The sequence below is a fragment of the Excalfactoria chinensis genome, chromosome 6 (assembly GCF_039878825.1).
Source record: "Excalfactoria chinensis isolate bCotChi1 chromosome 6, bCotChi1.hap2, whole genome shotgun sequence".
NCBI lineage: Eukaryota > Metazoa > Chordata > Aves > Galliformes > Phasianidae > Excalfactoria > Excalfactoria chinensis.
Genome location: NC_092830.1, coordinates 34478308 through 34500213, shown reverse-complemented (window position 1 = coordinate 34500213; position 21906 = coordinate 34478308).

The following is a 21906-nucleotide window of genomic DNA, read 5'->3' as shown; positions in this document are numbered from 1 at the left end:
CTGCAAAGGTGCTGCTTCAGACCTCTGATTGATGTCCATTTTATTGAGCACTCCAGAGATCTCTGCTCTTGGACCATGGTCTATATCACACCCATGCAAGAAAACAGATCATCTCTAAAATCATTTCAACCTAATCCAACATTTCAACATAATTCAACCACACCAGAAATCCCAGAATAATTCAGGTTTAATTAAAGTAAGAAAAATATTATATATTACATGTGCATTGCTGCTTATCCCATATATTGAAACAATGTGACTCCAGTGCCATGAAATGTGAGAGGAATTAAAATAAAACATTTGGGCTCTTTCTGAAGATTGCATTTTGATCCGTAGGTTTCTTATTTCATTTTCATGTTTGCCTTCCCAACCATGTGGGCTAGAAACAGCCTTTTTTAAAGGAAAGTTGAGACTCTTGCACATTAAATGAGTTAAGCTGGTGAGCCCCTAAAGAAAATATTCATTACCAAGCAACTTGTAATAACACCTTTTGGTGGCTGCATGGTGTTGTCCTTCTTGGGCTGGCTCAGGTGTTTGGCCCGCATTGCTCGGAGGTGACTGGCTGATCTCAGCCCTCAGCCAGGGTCAAGGCAAATGCTGAAAGCTGGTGTGATTGCAAGGCAGTGTGTTGACCCCACAATGATGTAAGCATGTTGGCTGCTGTATGAGTGGTGTTCCCACAACGCTGGAAACTTGTGTCAAGTATGTGCATTCATCTATTGGGATAAGAGATCCTGTTTGTGTTTTTGGCCTTAAGCTACTGCCTTTGTATGTTTTTACCATGACAAATACTATATAAATAAGAATGCTTGAGACTGTTAGGAAATACCAAATCTATGCCGAGTTAAAAAAGGAGGAACTGCCTACCTAAGAAGATAAAGCAGACCTTGAACCAATTAACATCTCATGATTCCAGTCAATGTATTTATTATGGTTTCTAATAAAAAGCCAGCACTTGCTTAGTTACCTAATACTATCATTTTCTAGACAACAGAACTGTAACTGTATTATAAAACCTATTATTTTGTCTCATGATTCCATGAACAAGTTTCTCACTTTGCTTCTCTTAACTTTATGGATGCAGGGTGAATCTGGTAATGACAGCCTAGAAGGAAACAGGTATTCATTTTGTGTAACTATTTCTGTACTGACTATTGCAGTGAAATGAGGAATACATGGGCATGAGTACAGTTGCCATCCCATTGTGTTGGGTAACAGCAATGGAGGAAATCAGTGCTTTGTTCCACTTCGTGTTTTGTTCCAGCTCTCCATCCTTGTGACACTCTACTGCTTATTGAATTATACTACATTTATGGTTAGTTTTGTATTGCTAGTTACAGACTTTCCACACACATTTTCATATATGTTTCCATATAATGTACCACTAAAAGACTTTTAATGTCTAATATCATTCTTGATGACTGACAATTTTATATCATCCCTGTTCATGAGAAACAATTCACCTCACAGTTCAGGACAAGGACTATACACACAATACCCTGAGTGTTGAACACACAAGTTCTTGCCTGTCTCAGTCTAAACTAGTTAAAAGGAACAGTGGAGTTTTCAAGCTATTGCCTCTGTGAATTCCTGCAATAGTTACTGTTCATTAGCATATAAGATAATCATAGGCTTGCAAATGCTAATTGTTTTTAAAAGTTAGATAAAGATTATCATCTTGACATACAACCAACTAGAAAATTACCCTTTAGTTAGTATTCTAAGCTGAGGAGAAAAAACTTCTGCTCAACTCAAAACATTAAGGAATATAATAGGATCTTTCCTTCTTTTTTAATTTTCTCTCTTTCCTTCAGTAATAATAGTAATAGCAATAATAATGACAACAAAGAGTCAGCCATTTATAAACCCGAATATATGTTCTTGATTGTAATGCAATGAGATTCACTTAGATCACCTGTAGTCAACACGGCTTTTATTTCTCTGGGTTTTTAGTAGCAAAGAGTTGGGTTCTTGTTTTCATATTTTTGTTAATCAGAAAAAAAATGATGGGCCTTTGTTCTTTTCAAGTGAAGCCAATAGAACACGCTGTTTACTGCAGCACCAGCACCACCACATTCATTATGCTTGATGTGTACTGTGTGCTACTCAGCAGTTTTGGCTTTGAAGAGCTGGTAACGAAGATGTCAGACACCAAACTTTCACAGTGTAATCGGGTTATCTAGATTTATCCGTGATAGAGGCTGCTGCCCCTAGAAGGGGAGAAATGAACAAAAACAACGGCAGCAATCTAAGGAAAGAAATTATTTTACTAAATACGAGACACAATATGATACAATATAACTACAACTACTATATCAAACAAGGCAGAGAAAAAAGAAAGAGAGAAAAAGAGTCCCGGAGAACCGGGGGCCTACTGCAATCTCTAGGCGACAGGCTGGAACGTTGCTGATAGAGCGAGATGGCAGGGATGGAGCGCTCCAAAGCGAAAGACAGGGCGAAAAGAGGGACGTTCCAGCCTGGGAGCGAGATTATATGTGTGTCCTCCTCCTTTGGTGATTCATCTCTGGCCGCGTTGTCCCCTGGGATATGTAGTTTCCTCCAAGGGCTGAGTACTCGGGATGCTGCCATTCCACAGATCTGGAGCATGAACCTTCCACACTTCCGCATACCCTCTGTTACACTTCCACATACCTTCTGTTACACTTCCACATACCCTCTATTACACTTCCACATACCCTCTGTTACACTTCCACATACCCTTTGTTACACTTCCACATACCCTCTGTTACACTTCCACATACCCTCTGTTACACTTCCACATACCCTCTGTTACACTTCCACATACCCTCTGTTACACTTTCTTATACCACCAAAACAGTTCATACCGCACATGATGTCATGATGTAGAATATTGACAGCACAAAACCATGACACACAGGTCCCACATCCTTGGTGACACACGGAGCACAAAGAGAGACACCACATTCTTGTCCTTCATTGGGCAGCTTCTCCTCCCAGAGACCATGGATAGATCCTGGTTTTGGCCAGAGGAAGGCTTTGGAATGTCTCATCACCTCTGTCACACAAAACATGGGTTCTGTTGGCACCACCATGGCCTGCTCCCAAGAAAGATGCCCCACATGCTTTTACCTCAGCATGAGGGTGAGTCAGTGCCATTGAAATCTCACTGGTGGGCTGCTCTTGCTTGTTTTTCTTCACTTAAAACACATATTTGGACGTGCTATTGTTACTGGAGCGAGCTCTGGAAAGCATATGATGACTGCAAGCAATAAAACTTATTTTATTAATATCCTATGGGTGATTATCAAGACATAGTTGGAAATCTGGAAAGATCTGTTTTTATTTAAATATAATAAATGCCAATGCTTGAGATTGGCAAAGAGTGTTTAATAATATTTCTTTTCATAAGCATGCATTTGTTCAAGATAGATATAAAGCACAACTTCATGCAAGCTGTAATGGAGAAAAATGAGCGTAGGAGGGAAATTAAGGGAAGGAATCTGAAGCATTAACCACAGCCTCATGGTATGGGGAAAAAGGGAAGTATTGTTGCAACTTTTCAGAGAAATGTATTCATCACACTGACATTTTGAGGCTGTAGTTGGGGGTGCTTTGAGAATAAATATTATTATACAAGGAAAAAGAGTTTGTAGGGTCCTGACAAAAGTAGATGCCAAAGACTTGATTCATTGCCTCAAGCAATTCTTGTATGTAAACAGAAGCTCCCAGACCCACTCCTACATACTACTGAATGCGTTCACTGTTTTGTTTTGTCAGCTGTTGAAAGTCATATCACAGTTTGTATAAAGAAAAAGCTTTTTGTTTCAGAAAACATATTCTCCGGGATATCACAAGGGACCGGTCTGTATAGCATAACGTGCGACAACCTGAGATCCACAGAAACCCTTACCCTGGGAATATGAGGGTAAACAAAATACATTTGCAACCTAAAAAATCTCTGGCTCCCTTGAACATATTGTGCGATGAACCCACCATGTATGTAGCTTATAAAATATGAGCGGAGATCTTAAAGGAAAGAAACATATTCGATTAATGTTGGTCCTTTGAGGTCTCTCCTGGGGTGTTATTTATTATTTCTGGTGCTGGATCCACATCTACAGTGTTTGAATTCACTGATACTTTGCACATAAAATGTTTCTACCATTTCTGAGAAGTCCAAATACGTCACAAATGTACTGGTAACTTTTTTCTTGGGACTTATTTTTACTCTTTACCCTAAATATTGAGATTTACCTGCACTTTGGGATCTGCCATATACATTTCAGACCCATTGCTAACCACTTTGCAGTGATGATAAAGAAGATTAATAGGCCAGAAAACTGTAAATGGGACAACACAGCTACAATTACCCTGTTCTATTTTGGCAACCATTTGAATACTTCTGGTTTGGTACTTTCCCAAAAGGTCAAAATTGCCCAGACACGCTAATAAAAAATAGAGAACAATGTATTTTATTTCTAACTTGAGCAGATCAGGAAACATTCTTGTATTTGTTTTCCTTGTCTAAGTCTCAAACAGTGTCCCTTAACTGTTTTGTTTGCATAAGACTAAGTCGGGCAAAGAATGAAAAGCGGAGACATACTGAATAAATATTTATCAGGGAAGGTGACTGTGATAGTCCATCCATGGTAACGCCCTGGCCTTCAGTCTTCTTACACTAAGGGGGAAAAATTGTTCCACAATAGTTTTCTGAAGATTAAGAAATAAAAAGATTTATAAAATCATTTTAAAAAGCCATCTAACCCTATATTAAAATATTGTAATTGTTATAGAAGTCTTTGGTACACTCTGATTAGCTGAAAATAGAGCTGTTTTCATAATCTTTTCTTATTTTCAGTTAAGACATAATTTTTACTCACGAATGGATGCATCCATCAGAATGTTTCATCAGCTTTCTGTCTTAAGACTGACTCAATATCTATAAAGACAGCAGTATGTTGTGGGCTGCATCCTCTACAGCTTGGGAAGAGTTCTGCCAGTTTGCCATCCCAATAAAGTGCTTTTGTTAGAGTATAAGGTACAGGAAGAACCTGCTTCAAAAAAAGAACCTATAATTGAGATGGGTCACCCAGATTAGGGGACGATGACCTACCTGAAGACACTCAAACTGGCCATGGTTTCTCATCCATGCAGCAAAAAGTCTATGTTAGCCAGGTTTTGCTTTCATCAGTCTGCATTCAAAGCACGCTCATTACTTCTTTTTTGCAAAAAGACTGAATGCTTTGCAGATAGCAGACTGAAGTCTGTCTTGCTAAGCTTTTTTCAATAGCAGTCTTCACGACTATGTACTAAGAATTATTTTCATTTCCAGAGACAGCAGGAGATTGTTGTTCAGATACAGTGGTCTGAAAAGGCAGCTGGAACGTCCTCACTCAGTCATTCATTCCTTTGTGCCCGAAACTAAGAGTTACCCATTATCCCCTTGATTTACCCATTGGAAAAATCCACTGAATTCCATAGTTAAAGCATTTTAACAGGAAGATGAGAGAGAGAAGACAATGGAACCAAAGAGGTGAAAATCCTTCATCTAATCCTTATTCACCAGCTGAGATGCTTATTGCCTCACATGTTTACACCCTCACAAGTCTGAATTGCTCAGGCTTCAGATCAGCTCCAGTCCTTCAGGTTAAGAGAGGTGAGGCTTGGCATGACATGGTGGGCTGCTGCTCCAGAGTCAAAGCTCCCACAGCTTCAGTTAGAAACAGCTTTGAGGTTGCTCCCTTTGCACATTGGAATGGAATGAGCAGGAATGAAAACTGCATCTTGGAAACGTGGAGTTTTCACAAATCGTGGAGGAGGAAGAAGAGAGAGTGGGCAAAAAATAGCTCATTGATGATGACAACCACAGTGACACAAGGCCGGCGATGGAGATAAAGAAAGGTTTCCTGCAGACTGCAAAACTTATGTCACTTTGACAGAAGTTGTTATTTTCTTTCGCACTGGCTGATGCCAGAGGCTCCCTGGGGCCTGTGAGGTTTCTGAGCTGGTGAGCTCATGATGCTTATACTTTCAATAATCAAAAAGTATTCCTGAGCATCTGCGCTGATTGACAGACTGACAGGATCTACCTGCAGGGTAGGAACAGCTCTGAAACCATGACAGCAGCCCTGAGGGATTAATGTGGTGAGGTGTTGGGTGTTCACAACTCTTCTGTGGGTAGGTTTGCTCTGCTCGGGTGTGGGAAGAGCAGCGGGCAGAGAATAAACAAATCTGTCTTTTCTATTTTGTTATTTCTATATTTTCCTGGAAACCCTTTTAGTTTAGTTCAAAGTAGTAAGATTATTTACCTCTTTCTATTAGTCCATGCCTTTCAAGTGGTTTAAGTCTCACGACAGACTTCTATCTGTTACAGCCATGGCAGTGCCACTGTCAGGAGGTGGCTCAGTGGTGACAGCCACCAGGAGCAGTGTCCTTTGGGGTTTTCAAACCACCTCAGGCTTCTTCTAGGGCAGCAAGACAACCCAAACTACCAATTGGCAACCATTTCAGACACAACAAGAAGGTGGAACCTGTGCACTGCAGCCAGGCAGCTTGTGGATGTAGATTGCAAGTGGGGACATGGCTCTATTCCCCATCACCTCTGCCTTTGTGCCCAGCCCTGACTTTTGGAAGCAGGAGCTTTCCTTCCTCCTTCTAACTTCTGCCATATTCAGCATGCGGATATTATTGTTCTTTTGTCTCTTATTCAGTAATGCTGTATTATTCTTATCCTTTCAACTCCCTGGGCTTTGCATCCTAGAGGAGTGGCCATACACTCTGTTTGTGCTGGTAAACCCAAATTACATCTCTAACCCTGTTTGTATGGAAGATTAGCAGCAAAGCAAGCTGTAAAGAGGTGGTAAGTCAATCAACGAATTAACCTCCTGGTTAAATGCCACTGTATGTGACAGCACAAATGTATCATGATTCCTCTTTGTTTTAGAAATGCAAATCTCAACAAGGGAGATTAGTGCAGTTTATAATGACCTCAAACGTTTGCTTTAAAAAATGATATCCCAGTTGTTGGCTGGCAGACAAGGATTCAGCTTTTAGAGTCTCAGCAATATGTTCGCAACATGAAAAATGTGCTCTTATCAAGGAGTGAAGACTCCAGGCACAGTATTGATTTAAATTTATGAGTATATTTCAAAGACAGCACCAGCTTTATTTAGTGTAGATGACTGGCTGAGAACAATGTTTACCTCAGTTTCCAGGGCCAGCAGAGGTAATACTGTATGTGCCAGGGTTTCACCTGCTGCAACACTGCATATGTCCCCACACTGTACAGGGTGGGTTAGTTAGTTGTGGGTTGGCCTGCTTTGGCAGGGGAATCTTTCTGAAGACCTGTTCTTTAAGTGTCCGTCATGGATTGTCTTAGGTCATCCTCTTCACACTGTTTACTTTAGCTACATATAAATGAACTCACTGGTTAATGCAGCAAGAAATTAGGCTATTCAGCTTGTATAAACATCCCTCATATCTTACTGTGCATTGGCTGATGCAGGGCTCTTATTTTCTGTTTTAGGACAAATGTTAGGTAATTTTTAGGGAGGATTCCCAATTGATTGAAGCTTGTACATACATATATGAGCTTTTAAAGATTAAAAGAGGGATTTTGGATTTTATTTTAGAATTAGAACCTTTCCTTTTATTCTTCAAGATCCGAGCTATTGCTTTCCCCAAACACTTCAACTTTCCAGGTGTGCCATCTCCATTAGATGGCGCATGTTTATCTGTGATAAAACACTGCAGCTGAGTCCTTAATAATTCGTTTGACCAAATTTCCTCTTTGATTCGCATTTTAAACGATTACACACAGCCTTAGGAGAGTTTTTAAGCACCAGAAGAAAATAAGAGCATTCTCAGTACAAGGATTCTTGACTTTTCTAGGCTGTTCTAGGCTGCTCTAAAATTTTTAGAAATATTTATTCCCATGACCATCATCTTTTCTTTCTTTATTTTTTCCATGACTGGCATCTTTTTAAGAATAAATTTGTTTTATTCAAAACAAAAGTGTGTCTGTAACCAATACACCGCCATCTGGTAAAAAAATAAGTAAATAGATACATTCTTAATGGCACTCTAGAGGAGACTTAGAGGAAAGGAAAAAATGAGATTGAAAATCTGACACAAAACATTAAGCTTCTTACTTAACACCTTTATAATAAGAGTCTTCACTGCTCACATGGCATTCATAAACATGACAGGGAAATACAACAGCTCTGTGCATTAGAGAGTGTGAAGCATCTGTCTTTTAAGTCGGGACCATTCTCTGAAGCTAAGAAGTGTTATGACACAGGGATGTTGCAAGCTGACCTACACGTAGATGTGTGTATTACATTCTACACTATATTTTGCAAATGGACCCTGAAGAAAGAATTTCTCACTTAAAGGGAGACTAATTATATGACCTTTCTATTTTGAGGATCCATCTGGAGAATTTTAATCACTCAGACAGCATGAATGATTCAAGTCAGCTCCACTTACAATCAATTCCATGTAAGCAGCTTTGCTTGTACCATAGGAACAAGCTAGCAAGAAAGGTACCTTGATGGAAATGGCACTGTTTGCACTGCATGCTAGAATACACATCATGATTTCTTATTTTCCTGATACTAATCAGGAAGTCAGGATATCAGTCCTGCTGAATGTTCAGCAGCAGGGACAACGCTAGGGCAGGATGGCATTGAGAAGCAATACAACATGTTTTCCAGTTTAAGAACACTGACTTCATTTTGTCCTTTTTTCCCCCCTTTTTAACATTTTGTGGGGCAAGCTTTGCTCTTTTGTGCTGCAGTTCAGTGTCATAAATGACTTCAGCATCTTCAGTACGATCATCCTGCTACTCAAGCCAAAGAAGCCAAAAATGCCCAAAGGATTGGCACACCGTGCAAATGAGGCAAAGGCACTCCTAGAGATGGTTCTTAAAGAGCTACAGTGGGGGTTGCAGTGTCACGTATCAGCTACAAAAGCTCTAGGCATTTTATAGGCTCTGCGTCACACAGAAGCTTTGCCTACAGTCCCGTGTGGACAGAGAAATACAGTGAGTTGGAACAGATAAAGAAGGAGATGAGATGTATGGAAGAGAAAGACTGGATGGATAAACTGAAGAAACAACAATCAAACATCTCAGAGCTGCTATCATCATTACTTCAAGACTTAATTTTGATCCTAGTATCTGGAACTGAGCGGAAACGTTTCTCTTAATTTGAAGTTCACTTGAAGATAGTTCTATATCCTGCAGGTAAAGGAAACTGACAGGATCCAACAAGCCTCTATGTCTGCACCTCTCTCCTGTTTTCTGCTTTTCTGATGAGCAGTTGAGGCAGTTCATTAAGCGGTGCTGAAAATTTGTGTGAACTTGATCTAAAAGGTGATTTCTACATCCCTGTGCCAAATGACCCCTTCGCTGTAATAACTTTCTGTAGTGTATTACAAGGCTTTGGCCAGCACCGCTACAGTGATGGTGATCTGTAGTTGCTGTAAAGCCAGCACATTCGTGGTCCCTGCAGAGTGTGTAGGTTGGAAGTTGCTTGGAATCTACTGTTCCCAATTATCTGCATAACTGTAGGGACACCACTAGCAAAAAGTGACTTTGAACATTTCATTGCTATAGAGCATCAAAACTGTTAACATCCTAAAAACATGAGAACTACCCCTTACTGACCCAGCAGCTGTAATCTGATGGTTTGATTTGCTTCTACATCCAGATCTAAGGCCAGAAATTCTTGTCTTTGTGATATTGATAGCAGTAATAAAAATAGTAGCACATTACTAATATGAAATACATTTTGATTTCTGAAGACAGGCCCTTCTGTCTGTTGGCAATGGATGTGAATGAAGCTCATGGGGGACTGAAAACAGCATTTGTAGGATTAGCATTATCCAGGCCTTATGCCCCTATTGCTGATCATGTAGAAAAACATGCTGGTATAGCTGGAAGCCATATCGAGATTTCAGACCTATATTCCTATAGGGAAAATCTAAATAAATAATTTTCTGTTTCAACAGCTGTAGGAAATGCTTAAATGTACCCTTTAATTTCTCCCATCAATCAGTTCAGATTGTTTTTAAATGGGGATCTTAAGGGAGCCATATGCCCACAGATACTCCTCACGTTGTTCAGCCCAACAGAACTGAGTGTGCTCCTTAGGAGGCTAATTTTTCACCATAATGTTGTATTCTGATTGAATTTCCTAGCAGTGGGTGGTCGGTTACGCTGTACGTCAAGGGCCATTTCAATGAACTCCAAAGGAACATGGCAGAACAGCTCTCGTCTCACTTTCTTCTAATTGCTTAAACCATCTCCACTTGTGAATGGTAGCACAGAGGTTTTGCAGCGGGCAGCGATCAAGGTCAGATCAAAGCAGGAGATCGTTGTGAGACACTGTGTTCATCATGGGAAGGAAATCTTTTCTTTGTCACACAGACCCAGAAGTGGAAATTATGTACAAGCTCTGAATAACTGAAAGATTTGAAGGCCATTGCATGTGCAGGTCCTGTCTCAGATCCCTTTCTGTGTGAAAAATCATATGCTTCCAAAAGGAGCAGTTAACTCTGAAAAGCTGCTGGCACTGGAATGGCAGAGATATCCACAAACATCCATATTTTATTTCCCCGTCTTTCTGTTGTTTTTAAAGGAGGCGCTTGGAAACAGAATGGGAAGAATCACCTTTCAAGTCAACTTTAAACTCTCCAGCTCTGTTCCCAAAAGCTGCCTCTTGTTACGGGAAGGCTGAAGGCCGGGGCTGACCTCCAGCCACTACAGCTGAGCATGCAGACATGGCACACAGCTCTGCAGTACATTGTAAATATGCGGTTTATGGTGTCAGGTCACCTACAGTGAAATGCTTTAAAATGGGAGAACTTCAGTTTTCCCGATGTTATCTCTTTCTGTGAAAGGAGAAGCACTGAGCTTGAAAGCATACACTAAATGGATGAGCAGCAAAGGAAAAAGTCTGCATTCCGACTGCAGGCCAATAACTTGTTCATCTGTGGAGACATGCATTCATAGCTTATAGCCTGGGAAGGAAGGAAGGGTGCTTGGGGAGTGAGGGCTGACTTGCTCTTGCTCTTGAAAGGGAAGAAGCTTCTGCATGGGCCTCAGACCAGAGACCAAGGGCTAACAGGACACATTACCTCTCAGGAAGAGGAGGATGAACACTCTTCAAGGCTAATGGAAATGCTGGCACTGGGCATTGCATGAATATCACTTGGTTATTCTTTCAGGAGACCAAATCCATTCTGAGCAAGAGATAATACATTAAGACTTCTCTTCATAGGAGGAAAAAACCAAGAACGCCGCTTCTTTTGCTAATGGCTCTTTGCAGCCTTTGGCAAGAGCTCAGCTTGGGAGATATTTTATGTAGCAACATCTGGTTACACAGTGCAAACGCAACAACAATTTACACAAGGACATGTGAGAAGATTTGACGTAAGGTATTTATTCATTTGTTTCAGAGAGTTGCCTGTATTTAGTTTCCATTCAGATATTCCTTATATCCCATGAACAGACTCCATATGGGTTGCACTCAAGACCAGACCATTTTGGTATATTTAGGCATTAAAATAACTACTAATTGACAGACACAGGTTAAGCGGAGACTCGTTACAATTTTCACGTGGTACAGAGAAATATGACAATTTTCTACAAGAAATATCAGCAGTAAATTGAAAACTGGGAAGTAGAAGAACCTTTAACTGTTTAAATGGAACATACAACATGGCATTTTCCTAATGCTTTTCCTCCTGAGAGAATATAGAGCGTACCTAGTAAGATAAAAGTCATAGCTACGCACATCATTTAGTTCAGTTCACGGTGATTGACTCAGCCATGACAAGCGTGTAAACTCTGCACATCTACATGCACATCTGTTCATTTCCACTCTTATCTTCCAAGATCCTGAGTACACAAAGTGGCCTCAGGAGTAAAAAATGCATGACTTGATTACTAAATTACAGATCTGTAATGTCAACTTCATGTCCCTATGGGAAAAAAGTATCATTTTACAGTGACCAAGAACAGTAAGTTAGCAAATTTCAACTACTTTACTCTGATTTCTTTCCAAATATTAAATCCAAGCCTCAGATGGGATTTCCAAATACTTTGTAAACACATCGAGCTGGTGAACTCGCATAGCTGAAATTCACTGAGATGTGAAAAATCTGTGGACAACATTTCCATCAAAACAAATTTCTAGAGCAGCAACATATGAAGCCTAAAAATTAGAATCATATTAACCCCAGATCCTCGTGTCATGACATTGCCCATAGAAGAACGAGAAGCTGTGAATTTGGGAATGATTTTTATGGTTATCCAGCTTGACGTACTGCACAACAGAGACTAGAAAGAAAGATTGTTTAGATTATTTCTACATCAAAATTCATAATTTTAAAGACATTCTCAGTTCTCTACTACATCTGTTACCACTTAAGTTTTTCCAGTAAATCTTAGCCTTGCCATTAAAAACTTGCAGCTCATTCCAGTTCTGCTTTTTATTTATCAGTTGCTTTCAGCTACTGGAGCTGATAATTCTGGCCATTGCTGAGCCAAAAGAGCCCTCTGCTGTTGGAAACCTACTTCCACTCAGGGGACTTCCAGCCCACAATTGAGTGCTCTGTTGCACAGTGCAGACAAACCGAGTTTTTGGTCTTTGGAAAGCAATATTTCTTATGCTGGCATCCTTCTTGCAGCTATGTTCTGAAATGCTTCTAAAATTGCCAACAGTTGCGTGGGTTGGCATTGCAAATACTGACATTTTGGTGAAAATACTTTCAACCCTCTTTCCTTTTCTCAAGTTTTTAACTCTCAGATTTCACCTGCAAATAGATATTCATTAGGCATTGCCTTCGGTGTGAGCACAGCAACCGCTGGAATAGAGAGACGTGGTCATCCTTATAGAAAAGGCAAGCATTGTTTTGGACTTGTGTCTTGTTGCACAAACGCTTCGACCACAGTAGAAGAAAGATAGGATTTTAAAAGGCAAGATGACAGCACTTGCAAACTCAGTCAAGTCTAGCGACATTCCAAAGACTGAAGCCTTTTATAAATGTAATTTATTTCCATGGCTCTCATAAAAAATGTGGCTCTCATTAGAATTACAGACTTTTAATAAAAGCTTTTGCTGAGTGAAAGCGGTTGGTGTATGTGTCATGGTGCATTGTATCCCTGTACCCACCGTAAGCATTAAGGGGACATCAAGAAAGAGGAAGGGGGAAAGCACAGTGCATGTTGGCTGGCACCATAGTGGCTGCAATGTGACAGGTTTAACAGTACTGAGTAAATTAATTCAATGGAAACCAGGGCTGGGTAGCCCATTCCAGCCAACCTAGACAGCCAGGATGATATAGTAGTTTTCTCCACATATTTTCAGCAGCTTATTGCCACGTGTGCTGCAGCCTTCTACAGGCAGTCTGAAGCAGCATGCCTGGTGAATGGAGCTGATGAGACCCAGCGTGGGCCATGCTGGAGGCTGGGTAAATGAACATGGACAGTTCTCGCAGCTGCTTTCTTTATTAATTGTAATGAGCATTATTGTACAATCTCATTTAGTTGGATCCATCGCATCTGAGATAATTTCAAGGAAACGTTCAAGAAGATGAAAATAAATTGAGTCCCTCGAGCTCTATGGGCTGCCCCTGGCTCTGTCACTGACACAGCAGGTATCTCCGTGGATCTTATTTCACAGTTCCTCCTGCATTAATTCATTCCCGAGAGCTGATCTGTTCAATACTCCACTCACAGGACCTTCCTCACCTTTGCCTGACAGTCAAGGGAGACCTCAGAATTACAGATTATTGCCCCAGAACCTCACGGCATGTTAATTGCGCACATGCGATCAGTTTTAGTAGTGCTCTGGATGTTGTCACCAAATCCCAGATTGATTCTCTAATTAGCCTGTTTTCTTAATTAATTAGGCTTTTACATCCATACTGCCAGAATGTTTCCTCTAATAAATTTTCTCTCCATTGGCCAGACTCCTTGGGTTGCAACAGAGAACACAGAGCATGCAGAGGTTTAAAGTCACTGCTGACTTCCTTTCCCACACGTCTTTTCTTTGTATGAAATACAGATTACCCATGCTCTGGGAGAGGAACAGGCCATAGCTTGAGCTGACTTCTCCACAAATAGCACAGAATTTATGTGGGGAAGCACACTGTGAGTAGCTCGGTCACAGTAAAACATCGTTTATCGTCATTTTTATTGCAGTGGCTTCTAATGTAGTATAAATGTCCATAGCTTCTGTTCTGGTTTAGAGGCAGATTTTTTTTTGCCTGATCTTGCACTGCAGCTACTTCCCAGCCTTTGCAGCTCTGTTCAGCCTGGCCAATGGAGCCCAGGGAAAAAATCAGCAAGGGAGTGAATGCAGCTGGGGAGCTCCACACCACTGATGGCCATATGGTGAAACCCCAGAGGTGTTATGCAATAACATACTGACACAAGAGGGGGGGGGGGAAACTGAAAATTCAAAAGAAGAAAGAATAATTATCACAGCTCAACACTACAACAACATGAAGGGAATGATGGAAACTCATTGTTTAATGCAGACTTCGAGAAACCACATTAACTGTTTTGGAGATTGTCAGGAATAGTGATGTGGCCTGAAGTGACTGGCAGTGAGTCTCCATCACACGACACGATCTGCTCCCCCATTTCCCTTTATGGTTTAAATCAATGCGTTGTCTTGGATGTGTCACAGCACCCAGGCTGGGGGCACTCAGCAGGTCTGGGCAGGAGGGGCTGTGATTAGAATAAGAATCAATCCAGAAGCAAAAGTCCTCCTTAAACAGCCATCTACCTACACACACTCCCACCAATAACTCAGGGTCATTTCTCTGTTATACTCAAAGGCTGTCTTGGTTGTTGCTGCTATTTATTCGGTATTATGATCTGCATTTATTTCAGGTTGTAACAGCAGAAATTCAAACTAACTCATTCTGACCACCAGAAAGAAACACAGACAGAAGGGTTAATTAATAACGTTGACACCAGCACACGTAGAAGGAAAGCTGCGTTATGTCACCAACCTCTCAGAATGTCAACAGGCATTTCTAAGAGTTTTAATACCGCTGTTGTCCAAGACCACTCAGCTCCTCTGAGCTCCCGTGAGAGGAGTTAAAAATCCAATTATAACAATTTTTGCCATCCAGCTCAGGAGCTCATTCCTCAGAATTAGCCTGAACTCACGATAAGCTTGGAAGAAGTTGCACATCATTATCAGCTGCATGTTCTTCTGGACAAAATCCCAAATCCCTGACCTCATTTTGAAACTCTCATTAGCATCACCTGTAAAGGAGATCAGCCTGCCCCATCCACAGAGCTGGTTGAGCACACTGGGGCCATATGGCCTGGGGCACATTGTGCTGTCCATCAGGCTCCCAGAGCAGCATCACCTCTTACTAATGCTGGCAGAGAATCAGACACCAATCCGAAGTCTGAAATGACAGTGATTCAGAGCAGGTGCATTCAAGAAATCAACATTGATAGATCCAACTGCTTATGAGGTGTGCAGTTCATACAAACATGATCCTATTCTGATACTAATTCTATATTCAGAAACCATGGAGTTTTCTGGAAACTCCTAAGCTTTCCCTTTCTATTCCTTTCTCCTTCACATCCCTGCAAACAGCAGCAGGCTCTCTAAAGCAATATGCTAGCAAACACAGTCCACCTGTGTGCTCCCTGCTTCTCCCATAGTAGTTAGCACAGATGGGCTTCCTAGTGCCTGTATCATTTAAGTAATTGTATACAGCTGCATACAGCTTATATTACAATTAGAAATTAACATGTACAAGTGCATGATCCATTGGGAGGTAGAACTTGTTTAAGAAGGTATCATAGAGCTGCTTAAGTTGGAAGGGGCCTTCAAGATCACTCTGCTTTGATCTCCCTGCTGTGGGCTGGGTGGTCACTGCTGGGTGCTCCCCACCGGTTCAGGCTGCCCAGAGCCTTCTCCATCCTGACCTTGGACACCTCAGATGGGAATAGATAAAGAAAGTGTGTCACATGAGCTGTAGCATTGTGGTTGCGTTCACAGAGCACTGATGAGCTAAAGGTAGGTCTTGGCTTTAAATGTGGACTCCTGATTCCCTGAGATAATAGCTTTTGGTATTTGATTTTTAAGAGTGCAACTACAGAATGTTATTTGTAATCCAGATTTATGACTATCCCATTGTGATGCTTGCTTATAGCATAGGTTGTCTTATTTAGAGTTTTAGAGGAAGGGAATTGTTGTGAATTGGAGCTGGGGGCTGCTTGCATGAGGCTATTCATATTGGGATGGTGCTGCGGGTGGCACCTGAACCTGTGTATGGCTTTTCTTTCTGAGTGGCTGCAGTAGATGGGTGAGGGAGAAGATGCTACTTACACAGAGTACTTAAAACCTATGAAGTTTAAACCAAGAGCCGCCACCGCCATGCTAGCAAATTGAAAGGGCTTTTTGTTTTTATTCAATGTTAGTGACCATTTGTAGTATTGAGCTTTCTATCCAGAATGTGTGTCTTTGCCTTCTTCTGCTTTACTCTTTTGTTTTAAACTTCTGGTGTTTTCCAGAGCATTTTCAACATTGCCTTATAAGTAACTTTTTCTTTCATGCCAAGTAGGCAGGAGGAATTTATGAATGCTTGGGTAAAATAAAACGAAACAAATATTTTCCATTGCAATTACAGTTTTGGCCTCCCCATACAAATTATTTACAGGAAAAAAAAAAGCTCTTAATAATGTTACCCACATTTTCCAAGATAAAAGAGGGTAAAACTGAAGCTGCTGCACTGCAGTCCATTAGTCTGGTATGTATGATGGATCACAACTAGATGCAAACCATGTACTAAGAAGCTCTAAGTGCTCCTCCAGCTGACCCTGACTTTTGAAGCTGATTTTCCACTACACGGGTAATGCAGCCCAACAGAACTTTCTAGGCACGTGGCATTCATTCTCCCTGCTGTGCTGGCCCTCAGCTAGCTCAGAGGCAGCTTGCTGTGCAGCTCTGGATGCTGCAGGTGATGTGCATATGGGAAATCTCATGACATGAAATATTCCACGCTGGAAAATGTAATGTTGGGAAACTTTTAGTTTGTCTGAGTGAATTTCAGTTAATGTTGCCCTGCAGAACATTGCTGTATGTGTGTAGGGGCACGTAGGGGTGGTGACTGTTGCTGAGCCAACCACTTGCGTTTTCCAGGGTCCTCTGCTTCTTCCCATCATAAAAAAATCAGGGACGATACCAAATTCATATTAGTTTATGAAGGAAACTAATCATGGTGCATATTCATAGCTGTTAAAAAGACCAGAAATTCTTAGCTGTGACCTAAGTTTCACAGAGGGCAGCTTCACTGTGAATTAAAACAAGCATTGCAAATGAAGTTTCTTCCTTTCTGTGCACATAAGATGGATTTTATGTGGTTCATATGAAACATGCCTCAGAAGCTCCCTGCCATTTGGTGATGTGCTGCGTATATGCTTGGAGACTCATTAAAGAAGAGCTCTGGGCATTCTGCCCTCCTCCCTGCTTGCTGCTGTTGGTATTATGTTATTGGGAATGTTGACATGTCAGAAATGCTGGTGCAGACTTGATGTTGAACCGCTGCTGACTTTTGCACAAAAACATCAGTGATACCTCCTTGCTATGGATGGTGGGTTTTTCCCTCGGAGGAGACCCAAACCATGGGTCAGGTCCATGGGCTTGGTCAGGGGCAGTGCAAGAAGAAGGTCATAGTAATCTTCAGAACAAGGCTGGTTTAGAAGAATTAAAAGTGAGCTGGCACTGTGTGTATGTAGAGAGGGCACTGAGCATGATTCCTTCTCAGTCTCCATCCTGTGACCCTCTGTAATGACTTGATGCCTCTGATTGCTTATCACAGCCAGTCTGGTTTCCCTTCGTGTCTCCTGCTCCTCCATCCAGAGCAAGTACTCTTGGCTCTCTTCCACACTCTGTAATTGCCATCTTGGCAAGAGGATTTGTGTGCTTGGATTGTTCTGAAGCTGTCTGTATGTTGGTAAATCAGCTCACTAAATGTAACAGAAAATCATTAAATTCACTGGGCAGTTTTCTTCTCGAGTTCCTAGCTTGGCTGTTTGCAAACCATTAGCTGGTTTTCATGCTATGTGAAGTGAATTTGACTTTTTATGTTCTGTTGGAATGAAATCCACCAGGGATTCAAGCTTTGTTAGGGGTAAGGCACTGCAGATCGATGTGGTCTGGGAGGACCAGAGGACAGACAGTGCAATGCAATGAGACAAGCGTTTCCAAATGCTCTACTCGCCTTCTGTGGGCCCTGAGGGAGAAAAGATTGGCAAATGGTGCTTCTGTAGCAATCTAGATTTGTCAGAGGTCATCCAGATGTATAGGAAGGGTGTAACATTGTAGGTGTGCTCACAGGTTTCAGATGAGTGTCTGTAAGTGACTTGTACATCATGACCTCAAATGACTGTGATCTCAGATAAAATACAAAGTACTTGAATCCTAAAGCTGTCACTCAGCATTAAATAACCAAAATATTTCAGTGCATGACAGAGTTCTCCAGAGAGAGTTTTGCATTTTTCCTCACTTGCTGGTGAAGAAACTTTGGTGATGATCCCTGTAAGTAATCTGGAGCTGAAGTGAATGAGACCTGGATGATGAATGTGTTTGAAAATGTTTGTTTATATTCAGAAATAGTAAAGCATTTAATATCGCTTCAAACCACCTGTGAAGCTAACCAAGGAAGATAATGGCAGTGCAATGTTAGACCTCCATAAAGCAAAAGCCAGCCCTGAAGATCAAGAAGTGTCCAGTTCCTGGATCTCCTGTTCCCAGCCTTGCTGTCAGTTCAGACAGGTGCTCCAATACCTCATTTCAAAAATGCTGCAAATTCTCTGCATCTTTCGTAGAAGCTGAGCCATAAGCAACAGATACATATAATGAAGCAGAACACAACACCAAGTGTGAATGGAGGTCTTGGTAACAAAGTTTGTACTCAAGTCTTGGTGCAACACTGAAGTTTAGGGTAGGCACAAGTAGGTGATGTCTCAGAATCTGGAGAAGCTCCATGGTACATCTCTGCTGCCCTCGGGGCTAGGGCAGACCATGCCAAGGGCAGACCAAAGGTGGCTCATCCCTAGGCAGATGTGCAGGGAACATGGATGGGAGAGGACAAGAAGTTGTTAGGCAATAACAGCCTCTGTATACATGCCAGTCAAATCTAGAAATTGCTTTGTACCAGTTCTGGTTATCAATCCAGATAGAGTAAGAAATACATCTGTCTGGATAACGTTTTAATCCAAATGTTAATTATGTTCTTAATGATATAACTCTATTGAAGTCAAGACCATCCTGAACAGTACTGTTCCTTTTAATAAGGGACTGTACAAGCATATAGTGAGAAATAAAGCCTTCCTTGGAGATCTCGTAGTCTAAACGTTCAGAGAGAGGAAAAAGGAGAGGCTGATCTCCCAGAGTTTTTTAGGAACTGAAATACTCAAGATGGATTAAAGAAATGTCAGGAATTACATTAGAAATATGCAATGATTGCTATAGCAGAGCCCTGGCCTTTCTCCCATCCTGTGTCCTTGGCAGTGCCCAGGATCACCATGGAGAAATACATTAATGCATTTCTCAATGTGGTGCATTTGTGATTTGAGATAATTTACGTTATGCCACATATTAGTAAACATCTGCATCGCCTTAAAGCTTCACTGCATCTTCAGAGCTGATCACTTCACCTTTTGAACAGCTTTATCAAGCATGCTGGCACAAGTCCTTTTTTAACAGCTATAAGTCAGGTTCCAACAAGTTTATTACACAGCTGTGAAATTATATTGTCATATCCAGTAATATAAGTCTGACATGAATCTTTGATGCTTGCTGCATGACAAGTGAAGATTCATTTCAGAGACTCTTTCACATTAATTCTTGTATTTTCACTGTTTTAATAGGTGAATCCATTACAGAAAGTACTCACAGCATATTGTCGAAAACACAAGATTATGAAGATTAACAAAATCAGTTCTTCTCACCTTAAAACAAATAAAGCAACTATAAATACCAGAATGTCACCAAATCCAGACTTGGATAGGAGCTCTGTGAGGATATAGCTATTGTGGAAGTATCACATCATGCATTTATTAGACCAAATGGATCACAGCCATGAATACTACTTGTATCTGAAAGGAATCATTCCTTGCTATTGTCTTTACAAAGCAATCCTTAAATACAGGAATTTTAAGGACTCTAGTGAGGTAACCATTACCAGCACTGTTTGTTTGGCATGACAAAGGCTGTTACATTTATTCGTTGCCTTCAGTCCCAGTGGATTTTTGTTCATGACTTCTCAGGCTGCAGATACAGACAAAATCCCAGGGAATAATGGCTCTTGAGTTGGTTTCAGACAACACATTGCATCTCGCTGCTGCTGCCTGGGATGTGTTAAACATACTGCTCACACTCCGCATGGCACACGTACAGCAGTTTTGGTCCAGGAAATACCAGACAGAAATGTGAGAGTCATTACTTCTTGAGATTCAAATGCTGGCAGGTAGGTCCATGGGAATTTGCTGGAAGTGGCTGTTTTTGTATAAGTAAAGCAAAAATGCTGTTCCTGCTACACGTTCCCCACAAGCAGGGCATTTCTTCCCATTCTCTCCTACTACTCCATAAAATTGCTGTCATCCAGGCACCTCTGTGGCCTTAATGCAAGCTCAGTCTTAGAGTTGATGCGAAAGACATGTAGAACTTGGTCTAGCTTGATGGGTACAAACAACTCTAGTTGAAACTGTTGACTAATGCAGACCTGCAGTCTTTTGAATAGAGAGAAATCAGCAAAAGAAGTAATGATATTAGAAAAAGTTGGTTCCCTTTTCTGTACTGCTAATATGACACTTCTGATTTCTGACACCACCTCCAGTCCCCTTTCCAGTGATAATCCTGCTGGCCCAGGCCCAGCAGTGGCTGCCAAATCCCAGGGCAATGTGTTGTCAACATGAAGTGTACAGCCATTCTGGGGCATGAAGAAATGCAGTTCCCATAGGAAAAAAAAAATAATAGAACGATTGCATTCCTTGCAAAAATGCCAGAAATTCTTTTTGGTTTTGTTTATGGGTTAATGTTGTCTCTCCCAAAATACTGTTTCTTCTCAACCATTCAGTGTGGAAGGGAAAGGAAAGCTCTAGAAAAAGTATGCAAGGAGTTTTAACTTCTCCAGCACAAATGGCCTGATGTAAATGTGTCTGATCTGAATAACCCTGAATAGCAAGGATGATGAGACGAAGCATTTCTGCACTGAACTGAGCTGTCACCTAAGATGACTTTGGGATGCTCAAAACATGAAAATCCCACTTATTCTGTTCTTGCTAAGGAAAGGGTTCATACAGCAAAAATGATATCATAGCACAAGAGGAAGTGGAAGAGAACAAGGAACTTTTGTTTCCATGGCAATGTGAGCTCCTTCAGACAGAAGCACAAAGGCAATATGCTGAATGATTACCCGAAGGTCATGTTGTTCTTACCAGAAAAGTTAAAGAGAATACGCTGGGCTGATTTCCCCAGGCAGGACACATGCTGCATTACTAACTAGTTTAAATAAGCAATTTCTGAAAGAAATAATTGCTTTCATTAATGCCATGTGTTTACTTTAAAGTCTGTTTTCATAAAGAAAATAGCAGCCTGCTCAGGAGAGAGGGGGGCATGATGGACTGTTTTTCACTCATATTTTGTGCCATTATTTGGTGCTCTCAGAAGGCAAGAAGTTCAGTTCCTGCATGTTTCTGATAGCCACCACCCAGTAAGATAATGATATTTTGCTTCACATCAGACACCTCTCAACAATGAAAGAATGTCTCCATATAAGAACTAGTTTATGTATCTAGCCAGCTACTGCCTGGATGCTGCAGGATGTGTGCAGCCCAGATGGATATAATGGGTAACCTGCTATTCCTCTCTGTTATCTACA